We start from the raw sequence: 18,692 nt of genomic DNA, 5'->3' as shown, positions 1-18,692 counted from the left end.
CATCAGTGTTTGATATGATTTGTATGGACTGCAGGCTGCAGTTCTGGTAACAGAAGATGGGTAGGGGGGCATCCAACTTTAACTTTGCAATTTGGAATTTGTGTTTATGGCAGTTTTGTTCTGACTTGCCACCAGTACACCTCCCCCTCCTAGGCTTCACCCGTACAAAAATATCAGGCCATAAAATTGTATTTCATATAGTGGTCGGGTGCAAATATCAAGCGAATATTAAGTGTGAATATTAATTGTGAATATTGGAACTGCGAGAATTTGTGAATATTTAGAATATAGTGATATATATTCGTAATTTTGAATATTCTAAATTTTTTTTTTCAACAGTAACCTCCCTTCTTGCTTGTGGGCCAATGAGAAGGCTGCAATGTCTTTGTCTGAGCTTAGCAACATCCCTAGCAACCAATAGGAAAGTTGCCTTCCCCTTACTATATAAGAACCTCCCCAACAGCCCTTGTATGCAGTATTTTGCAGATATGAGAGAGACAGCAGTGTCATTGCTGTGCTCTGTGCTTTCCTGGGTCATTACATTAGTTAGTTAGTTAGCTAATGGGAGATACTCAGTGTAGGTTATATCCTGAAATAGTGTAGCTGATTCTTGTTCTGCTGTCCATACATACATGCTACATACATACTGCTGTATGTATTCTACATACATACTGTACATAGTGCTGTGATGTCACAAGTTCATAACAATACTTCACAACAAACCAATCACTAATAAGTAGTCAGACCAGTTAAAATATGAAGTTGCACTTATTGCGCCTAAATATTTGCATTATTAGTGCCGATTTAACGAATATATTGGAGCACTCTATCTGCATATAAAGCTATTGTAATGTTCTTCTGTGTAAACCATTTTCTCAAGCCTCAGGAAACTCCTAGCAGCTTGAAAAATGTAGCTTTAGTAACCCACGTCTGTATTTCGCGCGCATTACAGGAATTTTACATTTCCGATGTTTCACGATCAAGGTATAATCTCGAATATATTTTACCAAATATTCGCAAAATATCGCAAATTCGAATATTGCCCATGCCGCTCATCACTAATTTCATACACAATTACACATTTTTACACTTTTTACTTTGTACTTCAGAAAATCTGCACTACTAAAAATAAAAACACGCATATATGAGAAAATCACTTTGGGTAGACTTGCCCTTTAAATCATCTTTTGATTGTATTTGCTACTGTATAGCATAATATTATACCACATATTGTTGAAGTTAAAAATATCTTTGTACAGCGTTAGCCATTAAATAGAAGATATAAAAATTTGATTCCTTAGTGGTTGATAGTTAATACCTTTTAATGGCTAAGTCTACTTCCACACTCTCTTTTTGACTTTCCGTTTGTGAGATCCATTCAGGGCTCACACAAGCGGTCCAAAACAGATCAGTTTGCATTCTAATGCATTCTGAATGGAAATGGATCCGCTCAGAATGCATCAGTTTGCATCAGTTCAGTCTCCATTCCGCTTTGGAGGCGGACACCAAACGCTTCTTGCAGGCATGTTATAACACAGTATCTGAGATTCACATATTTATACACAAAAATACATGAGAATAGTGAGGTAGATGAGACAATTGATGAAAACCAGATCAATATAACTTGAAGAGGAAACTGAAATATCCAACCCATGAATGTGCTGAACCAATGAAGTCTGGATGCCTTAACAGATGTAGAAGGACAAAAACCATACAACACATTTATTCAATTCTGATCTCAGTCAAAGGTCGTCATAAGCTTGTACTCTCAGACTAGAAAATGTTCATCTTTTTGTAGTATTAGATGTAGTCTCCGAGCAGTGACACAAAATGTAAGACTTGTACATACTGTGGTAATGTGAACAGTGCTGGAAGGTGTGTTGTCCCAATTCAGGTACCTCAGATGGGTGAGACAGATAAAATCCAGAGATTGGCAGTAGTCTCAGCAAAGCATAGTTTCCTGAGACATTTCTGTATACATTTTCTGGGCTGGATTTTACTTGGACTGGTGGCTAGGCTTGGTAAAGGGAGTTCCCAGTCCAGACCCTTCCAGTACGGGTTTTCCTTTCTACCTGAGGTGATCGCAGGTGAGGCCTGCTGTAATCAGGCTGGCATAAAGCGCCTCAGAGTAGGTCAGTCTGAGGAGGGAGAGTGAGACTGTTTTGTGAAGCAGAGGCTCTGTGTGTGGTCTCAGTCAGGAAGACTGAGGGACCACAAGGCTTTGAATAGCCTGAGGTTTGGAGGACCTAGCGACACCTAGAGAACGAGGGTTGCACACCCAGTGTCTGGAGGACTACTGGGCCACACTCCCCCAAAAGGTACTGGAGTTGACACAGCATGGAGGCTGCAGTATTGATGTTGGCTGAGGAAAGCCGCATATGTTGTCCATGTGTGAACTGAGCTCTATCAGTGAGGTAGAGACGTATTTTGTTTAGGTAGTGCTTAGACGGGCAGGAGAGTTTATTTGTGTTTTAAGTGTTGGCGGTGCGGGAACCTCACCCCACCCAGTGATGTATAACTGGACTATCCTTTATAAGAAGACAAAATAAATGCACAGTTTGGACATGAAAATCCGTTGTCTGGTGAGATATCTGTGAGTATGACCCCTTGAAAAGAGACGATCCCTTACAATACATAATGACTACTAATAAGGGACAGATTACCAACACACATCAGGACTACAAGGTATCTTCACCTGCACCACGCCAAATATGATCTGCTTGATTATATGTACTAAATATTCCGCTGGGAGCCTGTATGTTGGTGAAACTGGTCAAAAACGTAGAAAGAAGAATGAACTTGCATCTCCACACAATAAAAGAAGAAATGAAAATCTGCCTGTACCAAAATAGTATGGCAGCAATGAGCACATCACAGATATGAGAGTCTTGATTTTGAAGGGGAATTTCAAATCTAAGAAGGACAGGATAGTCCGGGAATACGGTACAAACTAATCACGACCTTTACAAACTCAGATCAGAAATGAATGTGTGGCATGGATTTATATCCTACATCTCTTAATGAATTCAGACATCCTGGGTTCAGCAAATTCATGGATTGGATATACTGTAAAGTATATCAGGAGCTTATTTGTAACTTCTACAAATGTTTGTTTCCCCGTCCACTAATGATCTTCTTTATATCAGCTGTCTCATCTACTGTACCTCACTATTCTCATGTATTTTTGTGTATAAATATGCAAATCTTTAGATAATCTACTATAAGATGCCTGAGGAAGAAATCTGAGTAGTCTCAAAAGCTAGCCATTTAAAAAGTTAGCCATTAAGGATTCTCATTTCTATATCTTCTATTATATCACATGTATTTTCACTTGAATTTTGTGTCTTAATGCAAAGAACCAAGATTCATTAAACCACTTCAATAAAATGATACTTGATTAAAAAGACATTTTTGAATATGCCTTGCAATCTGCTGATAAGGAAAATCTACATTTCTGTAACAAAAAAGAAAATACTGATAACACAGCAAGGATAGAAAAAGAAAACCTAAAATGTCTTTTTTGAGCTCTAACCAAGAAGTCAAGAAGACTACAAAACCAGAAACTCCCTAATATATACTTTACTGTTAAGGATTCTAGTGGTGTAAATGTCGTAGCACTGGGTAACAGTTAATGGAGGTCTGCAGTTGGCAGTACCTTACTATACTGCTGTAAAGATTCCTGAAGTGTCAGTTCAGTCCCTGAATGAATTCTTGTTTAACAAGTCTATTGGGTCACATCAGTCTATATATGCAAATCTTGTCAAAGCTGGACTGACCCACCAGAAAATCAGAGGATCCTCTAACGGGGCAAGGTTCTGACACAGTGAATGTTTCTTTCTACAACATGTTCATGAGGTCTATCAGGTGTAGTGTTGAGTGCGAATATTCGATTCGCGAATATTAATTGCGAATATTTAGAATATAGTGATATATATTCGTAATTTCAAATATTCTAGATTTTTTTTTTTCACAGTACCAATGAGAAATTTGCCTACCCATTAATATATAAGAAAATTTTCAGCAGCCATTTTGCGCTGATTCATGCAGTTGTGAGAGAGGAGTGGGATAATTGTGCTGTGCTGGATTGCTGTTTTATAATACTTCTGATAGCTCATATATAATCCAGATATTTAGTGGTAGATAGTGTAGGTTAGTTAGGGAATATGTTAGCTGATTAGTTTCCAGTGTAGGGTGTTAGGTACATTAGTTAGGTAGCTCAATAATGTATATAATCCAGATAGTTTGTGGTAGATAGTGTAGGTTAGTTAATAGTGTAGCTGATAGGGTTTAGTGCAGGGTTAGGTTAGATAGAGATATAGTATAGTGTGGCCTTTTGCTGTCTATTCAGTCTGTGAAAAAAAACAAAACAAAAAAAAAAGTATTTGCCTGTGTTTTAGTGTAACAGTTTTAGGGTTTTGTTTGTTAGGGAGGGATTATTGACTGCATCTTTTGTCTGTGAAATAAACAAAAAACAAAAACAAAAAAAAGGTCTTTGCCTGTGTTTTAGTGTAACAGTTTTAGGGTTTTGTTTGTCAGAGAGGGATTATTGTCTGCGTCTTTTTTCTGTGGAAAAAACAAACAAATAATAACTAAAAAAGAAAGTATTTTTGTTTTAATGTTAAAGTTTTAGGGTTTTGTTTGTTAGGGAGGGATTATTGCCTGCATCTTTTGTCTGAAAAAAAAACAAAAAAACCTTTGCCTATGTTTTAGTGTTATATTTTTAAGGGTTTAGTTTGTTAAGGAGGGATTATTGTCTGCGTCTTTTGTGTGTGAAAAAAGAAACAATAAAAGTCTTTGCCTATGTTTTAGTGTTACTGTTTTAGGGTTTTGTGTCTATTTTTTTTCTTTTTTGCCCCATTGCCCCAACCCAATAAAGTTTTCCCAAACTCCCTCATTTTTTCCTTCTATATATTTTTTTCTGTTGTTTAAAAACATTTTGGTCATCTACTCCTTTGGTGAAATAATGAGTGGACGTGGTCATGCCAGCAGCCGTGGTCGTGGAGTTGGTTCCAGTGCTGGACCGCTGCCAGCACGGGGCCGCTCCTCTACCCATGGAGGGGCAGGCGCAGGTGGCAGGGGCGTCCGCTTGATAAGTGATTTTTTGGGGCATGGCAGCCACCCCATTTCATCTCAGGATGCCGAGGCAGTGGTGTCATTCATGACCCAAGCCAGTGGCACGGAGTCCTCTGCCCTGGCTCTGAGCAGCAGCAGCTCTCCACCTCCTACAGGACCAGCCCCCAAGAATTGACCCTGATGCTGTTTGACAGAGACAGTGAGAGGGACATCTTGGGGGTGGTAATGCAGAAGAGTGAGCTAGAGCTTGGTCCGGATGGTCAAGACCTTTTGGAAGGGATGGAGGAGTAGGAGGAGGAGGAGGGGGTACCACCTGTCAGTACCCCAGTGACATCCCTTCCAACTGGTGCAGGTGGTTTCAGCCACAGAACCCCCGCACCTAGTTAGACCCAGGAGTCAGCAAGGGGACAGCGGAGTCAGTTCAGGGGCTCCACATCTGCTGTTCCCCTCAGTCAACCACTGGTTGACCTTGGGTCTGACATTACAGGGGATGAAGAGGATTGTGACTTAGAATGGGTGCCACCTTCCTTGTCTAGTGACAGCAGCACTGATGAAGGAGGTAGGCACCCGAGGCAAACGGTGCGCCAGGTCACCAGGGAGCCCAGTGGCAGGGGCTCCACTGGTAATGGCAGCAGGAGGCAGAAGAAGCACCAGGTGCTGGCTAAACCTGTGCTCAACAAGTTCAAACAGGTGCAAGCCAGCACCACCCCATCTGACAAGAGGTCGGTGCGTAAGTCGGCTGTTTGGGCTTACTTCACCCTGGCGAGAGGAGAGGTAGGTCTGTTGTCTGGCTGCGTACCACTGCCCTCAGCACCTGAGAGTCAACCAGTCAACCATTGGCGGGAGTGGGAACAGATGCAGGGTGGTCGTATCAGTGCCAGCAGCAGTGCGCAGGGGAGATCAGCTCCTGCCAATGTCCTGCAGCCACCCCAACCCCTTCCAACAATGCATTCACACTCCCCAACTCCCTCTCCTAGACTACTGGTACCGGCAGCCAGACATCTGCCTCCTCTGTAGTGATGAGCGGCAGGTGCCATATTCGATTTCGACGAAATTCGCGAATATTCGATAGAATATTCGTTTTATATTCGTCGAAATCGAATATTCGTCATTATGCTAGTTATTGCGAATAATATGCGATTTAAAAAATCGCATATGCGATTTTTTTAAAATTTTTAATTTCTTTTTTTTTTTTTTTTTTAAACTTAAAGGCTACGCTCCTATTGAAATCGCAAATGCGATTAATATAACACGAAATAATCGCATTTGCGATTTCAACGTAATTCTCAAATCCGACAGTACATTCTAGTATATGGAGACGTTCCCATGGTGATGGGGACGCTCCATGAGCATGGCATATAGCAGGGATCAGCAACCTTCGGCACTCCAGCTGTGGTGCAACTACAACTCCCAGCATGCACACCTCCATGGCTGTTCTCAGGACTCCCAAAGAAGTGAATGGAGCATGCTGGGAGTCGTAGTTTGACAACAGCTGGAGTGCCGGAGGTTGCTGATCCCTGGAATATAGCATTACTAAGTAAAAATCGCAAATGCGATTATTTCGTGTTATATTAATCGCATTTGCGATTTTTTTTTTTTTTTTTTTTTTTTTTTTTTTTACTATGGTTGGCTTCAATGGTAGAATTAGCGAATATGACGAATATATTCGTTATATTCCACAAAACGAATATACGAATGTATTCGTCATATTCCACAAAACGAAGATAACGAAGTATTCTGCATCTCAGTTATATCTACCTATTCATCAACTTCGCTAATTCTAGCAATCATATAGGAAAGTTTACTATAGAGACAGATAAGTATAATTCGCTATGCGATTATATTACTTTGCTTTTTTATATAAATAGATTATAATAATTATCAGGTATTATAATTATTCTATTTATATTTAAAAAAAAGCAGTCATATAATCGCATAGCGAATTATACTTATCTGTCTCTATAGTAAACTGTCCTATATGATTGCTAGAATTAGCGAAGTTGATGAATAGGTAGATATAACTGAGATGCAGAATACTTCGTTATCTTCGTTTTGTGGAATATGACGAATACATTCGTATATTCGTTTTGTGGAATATAACGAATATATTCGTCATATTCGCTAATTCTACCATTGAAGCCAACCATAGTAAAAAAAAAAAAAAAAAAAAAAAAAAAAAAAAAAACGCAAATGCGATTAATATAACACGAAATAATCGCATTTGCGATTTTTACTTAGTAATGCTATATTCCAGGGATCAGCAACCTCCGGCACTCCAGCTGTTGTCAAACTACGACTCCCAGCATGCTCCATTCACTTCTTTGGGAGTCCTGAGAACAGCCATGGAGGTGTGCATGCTGGGAGTTGTAGTTGCACCACAGCTGGAGTGCCGAAGGTTGCTGATCCCTGCTATATTCCATGCTCATGGAGCGTCCCCATCTCCATGGGAACGTCTCCATATACTAGAATGTACTGTCGGATTTGAGAATTACGTTGAAATCGCAATTGCGATTAATATAACACGAAATAATCGCATTTGCGATTTCAACGTAATTCTCAAATCCGACAGTACATTCTAGTATATGGAGACGTTCCCATGAGCATGGAATATAGCATTACTAAGTTAAAAATCGCAAATGCGATTATTTCGTGTTATATTAATCGCATTTGCGATTTTTAACTTAGTAATGCTATATTCCATGCTCATGGGAACGTCTCCATATACTAGAATGTACTGTCGGATTTGAGAATTACGTTGAAATCGCAAATGCGATTATTTCGTGTTATATTAATCGCAATTGCGATTTCAACGTAATTCTCAAATCCGACAGTACATTCTAGTATATGGAGACGTTCCCATGCAGATGGGGACGCTCCATGAGCACGGAAGGCGGCAGAAGCGGCAACGGGCACTGACTGGAGCAGCCAGGAAGCCAGGAATCCAAAGGACAGGTAAGAACAACTTTAGGGAAGTGGGAAAGGAAAAAATATAACAATTAAAAAAACAAAAAAAAAAAAAAAAAAAAAACGAATATTCGAAATTGCGAATTTATAGCACTATATTCGAAATATTCGCGAATTAGCGAAGTGCCGATATTCGCGAAAAAAATTCGCGATTCGAATATTCGCGCTTAACACTACTCCTCTGCACCCTCCTCTATTGCCTCCACTCCTGTCCCGCGCCAGCCGTCGGTTGCCGACGCATTTGAACGCACTGCGCCCTACACCCCCAAAGACTGACACGTGCGTTCACTCAATGGGCTCCTGGCAGGGGTTATCATCCAACATCTGCTGCCCTTCAATAATGTGGACTGCAATCTATTCCTGAAGATGTTGGAGAAGGCCCAACCCAGATGGCGTGTCCCCAGCTGCTGTTTCTTTGCCAGGACCAGCGTCCTGTCCCTGCCCTACACCAGCACATTGTGCAGAATGTATCCCTGTCGCTGAATCACGCTATCAGCGACAGGGTACATCTGACAATGGATGCCTGGACCAGCAGACATGGGCAGGGACAATACATAAGCTTTACTGCCAATTGCGTGTCCCTCTGAGGTGCCGGGGAATGATCATCAGATGTGGCGGCATCTCAGTTTTTGGTGCCGCCCCAGGGTGTCCAAGTGAGAACTGCTGCTCTCTCTCAAGCCACTGTCTCCACCGCTGCTGAGCCCCCTAGCAAGCGTCCCCGTAGCTATGCAAGTTGGTGGCACGTCCGCTGCCAGGCTGTGCTCCAGCTTGTGAGCTTAGGGGAATAGAGACACACTGGACCTGATGTTCTGGCCGCCCTCAAGGCCCAGGTCCACAAGTGGCTAACACCCCGAAGGCTCCAGGCATGTATGATTGTCTGTGACAATGACAGCAACCTCCTCGCCGCTGGGAAGAGTGCCTTGGTGAAGCAAGAATATTCGAATATTGATTTCTTTCCCACTTCCCTAAAGTTGTTCTTATCTGTCCCTAGGATTCCTGACTTCCTGGCTGCTCCAGTCAGTGCCCGTTGCCGCTTCTGCCGACTTCCGTGCTCATGGAGCGTCCCCATCACCATGGGAACGTCTCCATACTAGAATGTACTGTCGGATTTGAGAATTACGTTGAAATCGCAATTCGATTAATTCAAGTTATAATAATCGAATTGCGATTTCAACTTGGACCTGGTTTACTATGGTTGGCTTGGTAGAATTAGCGAATATGGCGAATGTATTCGTCATATTCCTCAAAACGAAGATAACGAAGTATTCTCCATCTTCGTTTTAGCTCCATATTCGTCAATTTCGCTAATTCTAGCAATCAAATAGGAAAGTTGACTATAGAGACAGCTGTTTTTAATTCGCTATGCGATTATTTTTTCTTTTTTTTTATAAATAGAATAATTGTAATAATTATCAAGTATTATAATTATTCTATTTATAAAAAAAAGCTAAGTAATATAATCGCATATCGAATTAAACTTACCTGTCTCTATAGTCAACTTTCCTATTTCAAATGATTGCTAGAATTAGCAAAGTTGATGAATAGGTAGCTAAAACGAAGATGGAGAATACTTCGTTATCTTCGTTTTGAGGAATGTGACGAATAGATTCGCCATATTCTACCAAGCCAACCATAGTAAACCAGCTCCAAGTTGAAATCGCAATTCGATTATTAGAACTTGAATTAATCGAATTGCGATTTCAACTTAGCACTGCTATATTCCACATTAGGCTAGAATTAACGAATATGGAATATAGCAGTACTAAGTTGAAATCGCCATGCGAATATTTCGAGTTATATTAATCGCATTGCGATTTCAACTTGAGGCTGCTGCTGGGTCTCTAATGGAATGGGTCTAGAATTAACTAACTTAACTGATATTGAATTTAGCAGTGCTAATTTTTAATCACATTGTGATAATATTTGCTATTATTATTAACCACATTGCGAATCCAACTTTTATAATGCACTATTCTGACATACAGTACTATATTTGTTTTATTAGTTAATTCTACCAATACCACCTATAGCAAAATCTCCAAAGCTGGAATTGCAATGCAATAAAAATTAGTTGCATTTCGAATTCAACACTATTGCTAAAATATTCATATTGCTTGTATTGTTATAGTTAACAAGTGACCACCTACATCTTATGGGTTAAATGTCCACCATCGGTATTACTGACGGTCACGGACATTAGCCGTGGGTTTATGCAGCCACACAAAGCAGGTGGCCACGGCACATAAGGCTTGATCTATGTTTAATTATTCTGCTGGATGAAGTATAGCTACGTCATTGGGTGTGAAGCGGTAAATGATTATGGCGCAAATTAAAGTAGTTACATCACACTACAATGTCTGTAACATATATGTATGGAGAGCAGACAAATATCTTTCATATGCACATAGCACCTCTATTTACGTGCTACACACTGTATATCCCACGCTATAAAACCCACACCAACCCCACATTCCCCCTTAAACCTTCCACCACCTTAAACCCCTCTCCATCATGTCCCCCCCACCTCCTCACTTACACACAGTTTATGAGAAGTAATGATTGACCTCCAGTATGTCAGTATTCGCTGGTTCATTTACCATAACCCAGGGTGCACCACGTAGAGGCCGATGGGCTGTTCTCTGTCATGCGCGTACTTTGAGGCTTTTAGTTCCTTTTTGGAATGGGTGGTGGTGGATGTCACGGGTTGTCGGTCTGTCATCCATTACCTGGATGATTTTTTGTGTTTGGGTCTGGCGGATTCGCGGGTGTGTCAGTTGTTGCTTTCCACGTTACAGTCGGTGTTTGCGTCCTTTGGTGTGCCGCTGGCGGAGGGGAAGACGGTTGGGCCCATGACGGAGTCGAGTTTTTTGGGGATTGTTTTTGACACGGTGGCGATGGAGTGTAGGTCGCCGGAGGATAAGTTGTGCGACTTGCGCGGGGGGGGGGGGGGGGGTTGACAAGGCGGGGAGGTCGGTTAAGATTAGTTTGAGGGATTAGCAGTCGTTGTTGGGAAAATTGAATTTTGCGTGTCGGATTATGACTATGGGTCGGATTTTTTGCAGGCGGTTGGCGCCAGCTACCGCGGGTGTGACGGCAGCGCATCATTTTATTTGTTTGGGTCGGGAGCTGCGGCGGGATCTGGATGTCTGGGCTCGGTTTTTAGCAGAGTTTAACGGGAGGGCGTTGGTGTTGGGGGATACGGTGGACAGTGTGGATTTTGAGTTGTTTTCTGATGCAGCAGGGGGGGGTTGGATTTGGGGTTTATTGTAACGGGCAGTGGTGCGCGGACCGCTGGCCTGGGTCATGGGAGGGGAGGGGATGGACTCGGAATGTGGCGTTGTTGGAGCTTTTTCCTATTGTGTTAGCGCTGGAGTTGTGGGGGGATGTGTTTCGCAACCAAAAGGTGAGGTTTCATTGTGACAACCTGGGGGTGGTGCAGGTGATTAACTGTCTGTCGGCTTCATCTCCTCCGGTGGTTAGGTTGTTACAGCATATGGTGTTGCGTTGTTTGGAGCTGAATGTGTGGGTGGTTGCAGTGCATGTTCCGGGTGTTTCTAACGGTATTGCGGATGCTCTCTCGTTCGCAGTGGGATCGCTTTCGGCAGTTGGCACCAGAAGCGGAGGTTGACGGGTTGGAATGTCCGGTGCTGTTGTGGGAGATCTTGGAGGTACTGTGAGCGGGTTGTTCAGGGCTTCTTTGTCGGATGGTTCATGGGCAGCGTATGAGGGTGCTTGGGAGTGTTGGGTTGGTTGGTGTAGCCTGCTGGGTGTGGGGGTAGAAGCGGGTGAGGTGCCTTTGCTATTGTTCTTGGGGGAGAAGAAGGAAGAGGGGTGGTCGGTGGCACGGGTGAACAAGTGCATGTCGGGATTAGCGTTTGGCTTCAAGTTGCGGGGATTGGTGGACTGTACCAAGGCCTTTGTGGTGCGGCAGGTGTTGAAGGGTTGGCGGCAGGGTTGTCGGACGGAGGACAGGCGGTTGCCAGTATCGTTTGAGCTATTGTTGAATCTTGGGGGTAGGTTAGAGGTGGTGTGTAGCTCTGGGGGGAGGTATGCTTGTTCAAAGCGACATTTTCACTGGCCTTTTTCGGGGCATTTTGGTTGGGGGAGTTGGTGAGTAGGAGTGTTTGTTGTGCCGGGGGGTTGATGGATGAGGATGTGGAGGTGTTGCAAGACAGGGTGGTTGTCCGGTTACGAAGGTCGAAAATGGATCAGGAGGGGAGGGGGTGTAGGATTTGCCTGTTTGCGGTTCCGGGTTGCTCGATGTGCCCAGTGAGTTGCTTGGGACAGTATCGGGTTGGTAGGGGGACGGGAGCGGTCCCTTTGTTGCGACATGTGGATGGGTCTTTTCTGTCCAGATTCCAGTTCGTAGCGGTATTGAAGAGGTGCTTGGGGGAGTTGGGGGTGGATCCGAAGCGTTATACGGGCCACTCGTTTAGAATTCGGGCGGCGACGGAGGCGGCCCGCCTGGGAATGAGCGAGGAGGTTATTAACCACTTCAGCCCCGCTAGGTGAAACCCCCTTCATGACCAGAGCACTTTTTACACTTCGGCACTACACTCCTTTCACCGTTTATCGCTCGGTCATGCAACTTACCATACAAATGAATTTTACCTCCTTTTCTTCTCACTAATAGAGCTTTCATTTGGTGGTATTTCATTGCTGCTGGCATTTTTACTTTTTTTGTTATTAATCAAAATGTAACGATTTTTTTGCAAAAAAATGACATTTTTCACTTTCAGCTGTAAAATTTTGCAAAAAAAACGACAGCCATATATAAATTTTTCGCCAAATTTATTGTTCTACATGTCTTTGATAAAAAAAAAATGTTTGGGCAAAAAAAAAATGGTTTGGGTAAAAGTTATAGCATTTACAAACTATGGTACAAAAATGTGAATTTCCGCTTTTTGAAACAGCTCTGACTTTCTGAGCACCTATCATGATTCCTGAGGTTCTACAATGCCCAAACAGTAGAAAAACCCCACAAATGACCCCATTTCGGAAAGTAGACACCCTAAGGTATTCGCTGATGGGCATAGTGAGTTCATAGAACTTTTTATTTTTTGTCACAAGTTAGCGGAAAATGATGATGATTTTTATTTTTTATTTTTTCTTACAAAGTCTCATATTCCACTAACTTGCGACAAAAAATAAAAAATTCTAGGAACTCGCCATGCCCCTCACGGAATACCTTGGGGTGTCTTCTTTCCAAAATGGGGTCACTTGTGGGGTAGTTATACTGCCCTGGCAATTTAGGGGCCCAAATGTGTGAGAAGAACTTTGCAATCAAAATGTGTAAAAAATGACCGGTGAAATCCAAAAGGTGCACTTTGGAATATGTGCCCCTTTGCCCACCTTGGCAGCAAAAAAGTGTGACACATCTGGTATTGCCGTACTCAGGAGAAGTTGGGGAATGTGTTTTGGGGTGTCATTTTACATATACCCATGCTGGGTGAGAAAAATATCTTGGTCAAATGCCAACTTTGTATAAAAAAATGGGAAAAGTTGTCTTTTGCCAAGATATTTCTCTCACCCAGCATGGTTATATGTAAAATGGCACCCCAAAACACATTCCCCAACTTCTCCTGAGTACGGCGATACCAGATGTGTCACACTTTTTTGCTGCCAAGGTGGGCAAAGGGGCCCATATTCCAAAGTGCACCTTTCAGATTTTGCAGGCCATTTTTTACACATTTTGATTGCAAGGTACTTCTCACACATTTGGGCCCCTAAATTGCCAGGGCAGTATAACTACGCCACAAGTGACCCCATTTTGGAAAGAAGACACCCCAAGGTATTCAGTGAGGGGCATGGCGAGTTCCTAGAATTTTTTATTTTTTGTCACAAGTTAGCGGAAAATGATGATTTTTATTTTTTTCTCTTTTTTCCTTACAAAGTCTCATATTTCACTAACTTGCGACAAAAAATAAAAAATTCTAGGAACTCGCCATGCCCCTCACGGAATACCTTGGGGTGTCTTCTTTCCAAAATGGGGTCACTTGTGGCGTAGTTATACTGCCCTGGCAATTTAGGGGCCCAAATGTGTGAGAAGTACCTTGCAATCAAAATCTGTAAAAAATGGCCTGTGAAATCTGAAAGGTGCACTTTGGAATATGTGCCCCTTTGCCCACCTTGGCAGCAAAAAAGTGTGACACATCTGGTATCGCCGTACTCAGGAGAAGTTGGGGAATGTGTTTTGGGGTGTCATTTTACATATACCCATGCTGGGTGAGAAAAATATCTTGGTCAAATGCCAACTTTGTATAAAAAAATGGGAAAAGTTGTCTTTTGCCAAGATATTTCTCTCATCCAGCATGGGTATATGTAAAATGACACCCCAAAACACATTGCCCAACTTCTCCTGAGTACAGCGATACCAGATGTGTCACACTTTTTTGCTGCCAAGGTGGGCAAAGGGGCACATATTCCAAAGTGCACCTTTCAGATTTCACAGGCCATTTTTTACAGATTTTGATTGCAAGGTACTTCTCACACATTTGGGCCCCTAAATTGCCAGGGCAGTATAACTACGCCACAAGTGACCCCATTTTGGAAAGAAGACACCCCAAGGTATTCTGTGAGGGGCATGGCGAGTTCCTAGAATTTTTTTTTTTTTGTCGCAAGTTAGTGGAATATGAGACTTTGTAAGGAAAAAAGAAAAAAAAAGAAAAATCATCATTTTCCGCTAACTTGTGACAAAAAATAAAAAATTCTAGGAACTCGCCATGCCCCTCACGGAATACCTTGGGGTGTCTTCTTTCCAAAATGGGGTCACTTGTGGCGTAGTTATACTGCCCTGGCAATTTAGGGGCCCAAATGTGTGAGAAGTACCTTGCAATCAAAATCTGTAAAAAATGGCCTGTGAAATCTGAAAGGTGCACTTTGGAATATGTGCCCCTTTGCCCACCTTGGCTGCAAAAAAGTGTCACACATCTGGTATCGCCGTACTCAGGAGAAGTTGGGGAATGTGTTTTGGGGTGTCATTTTACATATACCCATGCTGGGTGATAGAAATATCTTGGCAAAAGACAACTTTTCCTATTTTTTTATACAAAGTTGGCATTTGACCAAGATATTTCTCTCACCCAGCATGGGTATATGTAAAATGACACCCCAAAACACATTCCCCAACTTCTCCTGAGTACGGCGATACCAGATGTGTCACACTTTTTTGCAGCCTAGATGCGCAAAGGGGCCCAAATTCCTTTTAGGAGGGCATTTTTAGACATTTGGATCCCAGACTTCTTCTCACACTTTCGGGCCCCTAAAAAGCCAGGGCAGTATAAATACCCCACATGTGACCCCACTTTGGAAAGAAGACACCCCAAGGTATTCAATGAGGGGCATGGCGAGTTCCTAGAATTTTTTATTTTTTGCATATGTTAGCGGAAATTGATTTTTTTGGTTTTTTTTCTCACAAAGTCTCACTTTCCGCTAACTTAGGACAAAAATTTCAATCTTTCATGGACTCAATATGCCCCTCAGCGAATACCTTGGGGTGTCTTCTTTCCGAAATGGGGTCACATGTGGGGTATTTATACTGCCCTGGCTTTTTAGGGGCCCTAAAGCGTGAGAAGAAGTCTGGAATATAAATGTCTAAAAATGTTTACGCATTTGGATTCCGTGAGGGGTATGGTGAGTTCATGGGAGATTTTATTTTTTGACACAAGTTAGTGGAATATGAGACTTAGTAAGAAAAAACAAAAACAAACAAAAAATTTCCGCTAACTTGTGCCAAAAAAAATGTCTGAATGGAGCCTTACAGGGGGGGGTGATCAATGACAGGGGGGGTGATCAATGACAGGGGGGTGATCAATGACAGGGGGGTAATCACCCATATAGACTCCCGGATCACCCCCCTGTCATTGATCACCCCCCTGGTAAGGCTCCATTCAGACGTCCGTATAATTTTTACGGATCCATGGATCGGATCCGCAAAACACATGCGGACGTCTGAATGGAGCCTTACAGGGGGGTTATCAATGACAGGGGGTGATCAGGGTGATCACCCCCCTGTCACGGATCACCCCCCCTGTAAGGCTCCATTCAGACATCCGCATGATTTTTTACGGATCCATGGATACATGGATCGGATCCACAAAAAACATGCGGACGTCTGAATGGAGCCTTACAGGGGGGTTATCAATGACAGGGGGTGATCAGGGTAATCAGGGTGATCACCCCCCTGTCACGGATCACCCCCCCTGTAAGGCTCCATTCAGACATCCGCATGATTTTTTACGGATCCATGGATACATGGATCGGATCCACAAAAAACATGCGGACGTCTGAATGGAGCCTTACAGGGGGGTTATCAATGACAGGGGGTGATCAGGGTAATCAGGGTGATCACCCCCCTGTCACGGATCACCCCCCCTGTAAGGCTCCATTCAGACATCCGCATGATTTTTTACGGATCCATGGATACATGGATCGGATCCACAAAAACATGCGGACGTCTGAATGGAGCCTTACAGGGGGGTTATCAATGACAGGGGGTGATCAGGGTAATCAGGGTGATCACCCCCCTGTCACGGATCACCCCCCCTGTAAGGCTCCATTCAGACATCCGCATGATTTTTTACGGATCCATGGATACATGGATCGGATCCACAAAAACATGCGGACGTCTGAATGGAGCCTTACAGGGGGGTTATCAATGACAGGGGGTGATCAGGGTGATCACCCCCCTGTCACGGATCACCCCCCCTGTAAGGCTCCATTCAGACATCCGCATGATTTTTTACGGATCCATGGATACATGGATCGGATCCACAAAAAACATGCGGACGTCTGAATGGAGCCTTACAGGGGGGTTATCAATGACAGGGGGTGATCAGGGTGATCACCCCCCTGTCACGGATCACCCCCCCTGTAAGGCTCCATTCAGACATCCGCATGATTTTTTACGGATCCATGGATACATGGATCGGATCCACAAAAAACATGCGGACGTCTGAATGGAGCCTTACAGGGGGGTTATCAATGACAGGGGGTGATCAGGGTAATCAGGGTGATCACCCCCCTGTCACGGATCACCCCCCCTGTAAGGCTCCATTCAGACATCCGCATGATTTTTTACGGATCCATGGATACATGGATCGGATCCACAAAAAACATGCGGACGTCTGAATGGAGCCTTACAGGGGGGTTATCAATGACAGGGGGTGATCAGGGTAATCAGGGTGATCACCCCCCTGTCACGGATCACCCCCCCTGTAAGGCTCCATTCAGACATCCGCATGATTTTTTACGGATCCATGGATACATGGATCGGATCCACAAAAAACATGCGGACGTCTGAATGGAGCCTTACAGGGGGGTTATCAATGACAGGGGGTGATCAGGGTAATCAGGGTGATCACCCCCCTGTCACGGATCACCCCCCCTGTAAGGCTCCATTCAGACATCCGCATGATTTTTTACGGATCCATGGATACATGGATCGGATCCACAGAACGCATGCGGACGTCTGAATGGAGCCTTACAGGGGGGTTATCAATGACAGGGGGTGATCAGGGTAATCAGGGTGATCACCCCCCTGTCACGGATCACCCCCCCTGTAAGGCTCCATTCAGACATCCGCATGATTTTTTACGGATCCATGGATACATGGATCGGATCCACAGAACGCATGCGGACGTCTGAATGGAGCCTTACAGGGGGGTTATCAATGACAGGGGGTGATCAGGGTAATCAGGGTGATCACCCCCCTGTCACGGATCACCCCCCCTGTAAGGCTCCATTCAGACATCCGCATGATTTTTTACGGATCCATGGATACATTGATCGGATCCACAAAAAACATGCGGACGTCTGAATGGAGCCTTACAGGGGGGTGATCAATGACAGGGGGTGATCAGGGAGTGTATATGGGTGATCACCCCCCTGTAAGGCTCCATTCAGACGTCCGCATGTGTTTTGCGGATCCGATCCATGTATCCATGGATCCGTAAAAATCATGCGGACGTCTGAATGGAGCCTTACAGGGGGGTGATCAGTGACAGGGGGGTGATCAATGACAGGGGGTGATCAGGGAGTGTATATGGGTGATCACCCGCCTGTCATTGATCACCCCCCTGTAAGGCTCCATTTAGACGTCCGTATGCGTTTTGCGGATCCGATCCATGTATCCGTGGATCCGTAAAAATCATACGGACGTCTGAACGGAGCCTGACAGGGGGGTGATCAATGACAGGGCGGTGATCAATGACAGGGGGGTGATCAGGGAGTTTATATGGGGTGATCATGGGTGATCAGGGGTTTATAAGGGGTTAATAAGTGACGGGGGGGGGGGGTGTAGTGTAGTGTGGTGTTTGGTGCGACTGTACTGACCTACCTGAGTCCTCTGGTGGTCGATCCTAACAAAAGGGACCACCAGAGGACCAGGTAGGAGGTATATTAGACGCTGTTATGAAAACAGCGTCTAATATACCTGTTAGGGGTTAAAAAATTCGGATCTCCAGCCTGCCAGCGAACGATCGCCGCTGGCATGCTGGAGATCCACTCGCTTACCTTCCGTTCCTGTGAGCGCGCGCGCCTGTGTGCGCGCGTTCACAGGAAATCTCGCGTCTCGCGAGATGACGCGTATATGCGTGACTGTGCGCAGCGCTGCCACCTCCGGAACGCACATGTGCGTTAGGCGGTCCGGAGGTGGT

The sequence above is a fragment of the Bufo gargarizans genome, chromosome 2 (assembly GCF_014858855.1).
Source record: "Bufo gargarizans isolate SCDJY-AF-19 chromosome 2, ASM1485885v1, whole genome shotgun sequence".
In the NCBI taxonomy this organism is placed as follows: Eukaryota; Metazoa; Chordata; class Amphibia; order Anura; family Bufonidae; genus Bufo; species Bufo gargarizans.
Note: the sequence above shows the minus strand (reverse complement) of the source record.